Source organism: Mauremys reevesii, linkage group 5 (assembly GCF_016161935.1).
Source record: "Mauremys reevesii isolate NIE-2019 linkage group 5, ASM1616193v1, whole genome shotgun sequence".
Classification (NCBI taxonomy): domain Eukaryota; kingdom Metazoa; phylum Chordata; order Testudines; family Geoemydidae; genus Mauremys; species Mauremys reevesii.
Genome location: NC_052627.1, coordinates 95,638,914 through 95,646,927, shown reverse-complemented (window position 1 = coordinate 95,646,927; position 8,014 = coordinate 95,638,914).

Here is an 8,014-nt window from a genome sequence, read left to right as displayed (position 1 = left end):
GTCTCCACCCACAAGAGTCTATTTAAACCCCTGGGAGACATCTCCATTTTTGTCTTCCGCTGGCTCAGGAGATAGGTATCTTTGGGAGTGGAGAGGCTGAGAAACTGGAACAAAGGACAGTAACTACAGGGGATGTGAGTGATTTCTGGACCCAGACTAGAAGGAGGCTAGTCTGTAAAAGGAAGCTTACTGGAACACCTCTGAGGGTGAGGTTTTATCTGTATTCAGTTTGCTTACTGTATTGGACAGAGTTGCATGTTCTATTTTATTTTGCTTGGTAATTCACTTTGTTCTGTCTATTACTTGGAACCACTTAAATCCTTACTCTGGGTTAATTAAGAAGTGATTTTAGTATGTAGTAATACCCAGTGGGGGCAAACAGGTGTGCATATCTCTCTATCAGTGTTAGAGGGCGAACGATTTGTGTTTACCCTGTATAAGCTTTATACAGAGTAAAATGGATTTATCTGGGGTTTGGATGGGAGTTGGGCCTCTGAGTGTTAAAGACAGGAACACTTCTTAAGCTGCTTTCAGTTAAGTTGATAGCTTTGGGGCCTGTGGTTCAGACCCTGGGTCTGTGTTGGAGCAGACTGGTGTGTCTGGCTCAACAAGACAGGGTGCAGGAATCCCAAGATGGTAGGGAAAGCAGGGGCAGAAGTAGTCTTGGCACATTAGCTGGCAGTCCCAAAGAGGTTTCTGTGATCCAACTAGTCAGTCACACTTCAGGCTGAGAGTTCAGAGAATTTAGATTTCCAGTATCAATTTCAAGTCTCTCCACTGACCCTTTGCCTGTTGGCCAGGGAAGTTGAGATTATTGAAGACAGCTCAATCCTTCTAACATTGCTAAAGATTAGTTAAAATGTACTGACCTATAAACTGGGAGCATTAACTAATCCTTCAGTAACCGTGAAGGGCCTTTTGCTGGGGCACACAACAAACTCTTCATAGGGCTGGAATTGGAAACTAGGTGGAAGACTGGAATCTCTGCTCTGGCCCATTTAACCAGATGAAGAGACAGAAGTAGCATAAAGGTATTTAAAACTCTTCAAGATATTTAACTCTTCAGCTTGGAAAAGAGGAGACTAAGGGGGGATATGATATAGGTATATAAAATCATGAGTGATGTGGAGAAAGTGGATAAGGAAAAGTTACTTACTTATTCCCATAATACAAAAACTAGGGGTCACCAAATGAAATTAATAGGCAGCAGGTTTAAAACAAATAAAAGGAAGTTCTTCTTCACGCAGTGCACAGTCAACTTGTGGAACTCCTCCGTGCCTGAGGAGGTTGTGAAGGCTCGGATTATAACAGCGTTTAAAGGAGAACTGGATAAATTCATGGTGGCAAGTCCATAAATGGCTGTTAGCCAGGATGGGTAAGGAATGGTGTCCCTAGCCTCTGTTCGGCAGAGGATGGAGATGGATGGCAGGAGAGAGATCACTTGATCATTGCCTGTTAGGTTCACTCCCTCTGGGGCACCTGGCATTGGCCACTGCCGGTAGACAGGATACTGGGCTAGATGGACCTTTGGTCTGACCCGGTATGGCCGTTCTTATAAAAGCCCTGGATGTGGCACTGAGGAACTTGACTATAAGGCTGCCTACCTAGGGGCAGCCCCTGTGTACAGGAGGCTGTGGCCTGCAGAGATTCAAGATGCTGCTTGGCTCACAGGTAGCTTGGGGTAGACTGCTATAACTCGGGCAGCTTCCCAGGGCTGTCTAAGGTCATGCTAAAGCAGCCAAGGAGTAGGACAGTACAGGAGCTCCCATCCCCATAGTTACAATTTCTACATATCTCCTAACGATGTAGCACTGAAGCTTATCCCAAATTAGGATCACACTGTAGTATGGGAGAGGCTTTTGGAAGCTTATTCTCCCCTGCTCCCCCCAACCAAACCCATTTTCAACCAATACAGATATCTAGATCCCAGGATGCTAATCTACTGGTTGCTTCCACTTCTTCTATACTACCATTTTAAACATTAATATAAGCTGTTACTTAACCCAGTTTCTATTTTTGCTATTTTCACTTACCCTAAGTTTGTTTTAGTAAACATACTTCCAATGATGATGCTAGATACTAGATATACTGAAGTCAGTTGGTTGACTGATGGCTTATCAAGATGGCTCGAGTTCCATAGGAGAAAATTCAGGCAACGTTGTTCTTGGAAATAATTCTGAAATCAATGGGCTAGATTATTGTCCTCAAGAAGTCTAGAGTTCAGCAGACTATCTCTGAAACTTAGCTGCCACTCCCATGTGCAAAGGACAATTGTAAGTCTATAGATAGTTACCAGTTAGCCCTTCTAAAAGAGACCCCAGAAAATGCATTTAAAGTGGTGAGTTTAAATGATACTGAAACTTTTTATCTTGTCACTGCTTTATCTGTGTGACAATGTTGGATTCTAGTCTTGCTTGTCCCAGCCTTTCTCCATTTCTTTTGGTCTAACCTTAGATTCTAGAGTTTCACTGACTCCTGTATTCTAACTATCCTGATGTCATTTTTTTCTTTCCATGATTTCAAAGCTAATTACAGTATCATTTTTCTCTGTTTCTATATATCACATGACCGATTCCACTGGTTTTTATCTAACCTAACTTGACTAACTCCTCCATTTGCTATTTAGGTTTGTCTCTCAACCTGGTCTTTACCAAATGCAGCTTTTCTAATTTCTCTCTAATTCCTGTCTGAATAATTGCTGTCCAATACTGCTTACTCTTCTCTGATTACCTTATACCTGTTGGTCTCTAGTTAACCTGTCTGCCTCTGCTGCTGCTTTCCAGGGCCGGCTCCAGGCACCAGCACAGCAAGCAGGTGCTTGGTGCAGCCAAGGAAAAGGGGCGGCATGTCTGACAATTTGGCGGCGGGTCCCTCAGTTCCCCTTAGAGGGAAGGACCCGCCACCGAAGAATGAAGTGGTGATGGTAGAAATACTGATCATGGCTTTTTTTTGTGTGCCACTTGGGGCAGCAAAAACGCTGGAGCTGGCCCTGCTGCTTTAAATCCTTTTTTTTCTTGTTGCTGCTGTCCATTAATGATTACTTCCAACTCTGCAACTGAGTGGCTTCCTTCTAACTGTTTATAATGAGCTTGTTGCTGTAACCCTGATGCAGTTTTGAGAGCACTTGTATAGATTGGCTAACCGCCAAATGCTGGTGGCCAGTCTACTGTATTGCTCTCACCATTGCTATTACTGAAGTTGCATTGGCACTAAAACAATGGGAGACTCATTCAATAGAGAGGCTGAGTCCTAATCTCTCTGCTGCAGTCCTGAGGCTTTGGAGAGAATCCATGGCATTGCCTATGTAACCTCTAAACAGCTTTTCTTTCTGATGTGAACTCTTGCACTGCTAATTCTTTGTCTTCTACCTTAATGTCCACACTACCGGCGGATAGATGCGATAAATCGATCCCTGAACACTCTGCCGTCAACTCCGGAACTCCACCAGGGTGAGAGGTGGGAGCGGAGTTGACGGGGGAGCTGTGGCCATCGATCCCACGCTATGAGGACAGGAGGTAAGTTGATCTAAGATATGTTGACTTCAGCTATGAGAATAGCATAGCTGAAGTTGTATATCTTAGATGGATTCTCTTCCCCCCTCTCCCCCCCCCCCCGCCATGTAGACCAGGCCTTACAGCTGGAGAGCAGGGTATAGGTAAGTGGGGTCTCCAAGGATCACAATGAACATTTCAACTCCCCCTACGGGTGTTCTGGTCTGGGAAAGGAAGAAAGCTTGCAGCTTCCTGAACCTGTGTGTGTTGTGTTCGCATGCATGCATCATCTTCACCTTTCCAGACCCCTCCTGCCATGATGTCATGAAAACCCAAAGGTGATCCACAGCCGCCTGGAAAACCAGAAAATATCCTTCAATGTAGTAGTGTAGTGCTAGGTGGTGGTGTGCGGTGGTAATCTGGAACCCCTCTGAAGTTAGGGAAACCTATTTGTGCAAAGCCAGCTACAATGTCATGCATGTTGCTTAGTCATGTTTCTTCTCATCAGGATGTGATTAATGGCCCTGCAAACTTGCATCAATATGATTCCAACTGTCGACTTTCCCACTCCAAACTGGTTAGCAACTGATCGGTAGCTGTCTGGAGTTGCCAGTTTCTAGATTGCAATAGCCACTCCACCCACTTTTCTAGGGGCAGGGCAGCTCTCAATCTTGTGTCCTTGTGTTGCAGGGTTGAGCTCAGCACGCAGTCCCATGTAAGTGGCTTTCCTCATCCAAAAGTTCTGCAGCGACTGCTCATCATCCCAGACTTGCACGACACTGTGATCCCATCACTCAGTGCTTGTTTTCCGAGCCCCAAAGTGGCTTTCCTCTGTAGTGAGCATGTCTGTGAATGCCACAAGCAATCTCATGTCATATGCATTATGCAAGTCGACATCATTGTTGCACTCCACGCTGTCAGTTTGTAGCTTAAGGAGTAACTTGACTGCAATTTGTGATGTGCTGGCAAGACCCCATCAGCATATTCCACACAAGTTCAGGATCCATTCCTGCAGACGGAAAGGGAAGACATAATGCGCGGTACAAAAACCATTGAAAGATGGCACCAAATGTAGATGGAAGCACAGGGATTGCTGGGATGCGAAGCAATGTATCACGGGGCATTGGGACAGGACCCAGAATGCCCCCCCTTCCCACAAGCCACAGCACCAGAATGGGAAGAGGTGCTCTGTGGGATAGCTGCCCATAACGCACTGCTCCCAGTGCTGCTGCAAATGTGGCCACGCCATTGCGCTTGCAGCTAACTGTGAACACATGACAGTGCTTTCCCTGCTATGGTCTCTGAGGGCTGATTTAACTCCTGGTGCTCTGTCTGCAAGTGTAGCCATGCCTGAAGTGAAACTTTTATTTTCTACTTAGCCTTCAAGAGTGTTATGTCTTATCAACTCAGAATCCCAAAATGACAGTTATACTTGAAGCTCTAGTACCAAATTAAGTCTATTTGTGGGTGTGTGACAGGCAGACTTTTCAAGGATGGTACATCCCCTTTTATTTCAATTTAACAGCATTCACTGATTTAAGAAACAAGGGGCTTATCTAATTTATGCAAGGTAATTTTCAGAAATGATGAATGATTACAAATTCAGTCAGTTCTCACCCTTAGAAATGTAACATGCAGAGTCTGGAAATGTAATAGCTAATGACTAAAGGAATTGTGATCACTGAAAGAGGAAACTTCCATATAGGTACATCCTGCTAGTATGATTAGGGTAGTGGTGCCTCTTTCAACTACACCCTTCTTAAAGTGCCCAGTGTTAACTGCTTATGCAGTAGGATTACTGGTACAGCTCTGACAAGAGTAATCAAATGTCTAGGCAATGGGCTGGCACCTAGTCCATCAGGCACTAACATTTCTCATAATTGAGGTTCTGTGCCCCAGAGTTCACTCAGGCCCCTGGACTGCAGGAAAGTTGGATATAGGGAGGGCTCAAGACAGGCTGACAGTCCTCCTGTCTCTGTTCTATACCCCCTGAAGTTGAGTAGCTAGCAGCTAGCTAGAACCAGTCCAGGGCATTAGATAGATACACCACTTGTTGCTATGGTGGGTGGTTTTCTCCTTTGTAGGTAAGAGAACATCCATGCTAATTGCACCTGGCCCTTTCTACAATTTTTTGTATACTTTGATCACCAAATGCCATGTCCAAAGAGCTAGGAACAAATGGAAATACCCTGATATGGTCCAGGTCATTCCCCTTAGGGGGATTTTTAGGGGCAACTGTTCATCCTATAGAAAGCTGTTGAGAGAGATTATACAGACATCTATTTCTATATCTTTACATTAAATGTAAGCAGTACCATCTCCAAGCACTTTCAGTGCCTGGCCAAAATCAATGCCTGGATGGAAAGCAACTGGCTACAGGTGCATGGAAACAAGATTGAGGTTACAGTTTATTAACTCAGTCTAGTGTTTTTTTGGACTCCATAATGCTTTCAGATGTCCAAAAAGCCATTGTGTCAAAAAATGTCCATCTCTGTCTGCAGCTGGCCAGAAAGTTGCATCACATTTTATCAGACATGGACCTAGCCATGTTTCATGCATTTGTGATTACTGCAACCCTGTTATAGGAATGTGGCTATGCTCTGCAAGAGCTTTAACTTGTGCAAAATGCAACAGCCTGTGTTCTTAACAGCAAGTTGCCCCAGCACTCTGCTCTGCCCTGGCTCTTTGTTAAATACAATCCATTTCAAGTTCTTTAGTCTGATATGAAGAGTACTTGGGAGGTGGGGGGGGGGATTCTGCATGACTGCCTGCCTGCAGAAAAGGGCTCCCCCTACAGAATTCCTGTGCTTCTGTGTGGAAAATGGTAGGGAAGTCATTGTGGGGGGAGAGGGGATGACCCTGAGTGCAGTTTTTGGGGGGGATTTCTCCCTCTCCAAACTAGGTGAGGCATGGGGGGCACATGGCATATGTGCCTGTGCCCCCTTGCATATGTGCCTGTGCCACCTCATTTCTGCAGGCGCAGAACTGCAGCTGAAGGAGGCTGAGTCTGGGCTCTGCTGAATGCCACCTACTGGGTCCTAATGCCAGGCTGGCTCCCATTCTGTTTGCTAGGAGCCTTCCCATTTTCTGTGCAACAGTGAGTGCCTGTGGTGGGGCTGGGTAAAGGGGGGTGGGGGGAAGAGGCAGTGGGGAAGGAAGAGGGGGTGGAATAGGGCAGGGAGAGGGGAATGTGGTAGTGAGGGGAGTGGGCTGGAGAAGAAAAGGGGATAAGGGAATCATGGGGGGAAGGACCTCGCCATGCAATGTATGCCTGGCATGCGATGTACCCTTGGCAGCAGCTGGGGCTCCCCTGTTAAGGAGGCCCATCGACTTGTCACCCTGACAAACCCTACACCCTTACATCTCGACCCCTCTGATGAGCCCTATTTCCCCACATCCAGACCCCCCCTTGCAGAGCCCCAACCACCTTCACCTGGATCCTCTGCAGAGTCCCATTGCCCCTGAACCTGGAAACCCTCCCCCCCCATGAGCCCTCATGCATCCAGGTCTCCCACTGAGCTGCCTGCACTCAGATTGCCCCACACAGAAACCTCTCGCCCCACACCTGGATCCTCCCACACTAAGCTCCTCCACACTTGGATCCTGCTGGGCTGTGCTTGTCCACCCACATCTGGTGTGCCTGGCACAGAGGGACAGGGCTTTGGAGTGTTTCTGGGGCATGCCCAGCCCTTGCACTGTGTCAGGGTCAGGTGCAGCCTAACTGCCGAGTCTCAGTACTGGAGGAGGTGGGGGCTTCAGGGTGATCCCCCCCCACCTCTATGCTGCCGGTGGCCTATGCTCCACATTTATTTATTGACAAATTTTGCAGAATTTTAAAATGTTGTGCACATATTTTTAGGTGCATTATTTTAAAAAATTTTGTGCAGAATTCCCTCAGCAGTAGACGAGTTATCCCTGTTAAGGCTGTATATATGGAATCTTCAAACAAGCATTACAAGGACTTTCCAATCATATTAAGCTAACATGACTGAAATACATTGTTTTGGGGTCTTCGTAGTTTACAGGCAACTCTGACATCCAGGGGTCAACCTATCCAGAAACCACCTACCAATACAAGTGGCAGTATTGGCTGCATGAGGGTCATTTGCAAGCTATTTTCATAGCAGCTTCCAGATACAGAATTTTCTCTTTTAACCAGGGTTTATTGAAATGCTGTGATGCACTGCTGCCTGTTCCCTTGAGGATGTCTGTACTGTCATCTCCTTGTGGGGTGAGGAGCATGTCTGGTCATGTCTGGAAACCTAGAGGAATGCTAAGGTGCATCAGTGTTGGCTGATCAGCTGCTCACACTTGGCATTGAGCACCTTGAAACAAAAATCTGGGAAAGGACCAGAGACAAATTGATTAAAAAACCAAAGGCCACAGAGTAAATCCCATGTTATCTGCATTATGTGCATGTTCCACCAGGAATTAGACAGGATCCTCAGCCAGACTCCATCACCCAACCCAAACTGGTAGTTGATAGCACAGGAGCTCCTGGAGGAGAGATCTTTTGTGTTAAA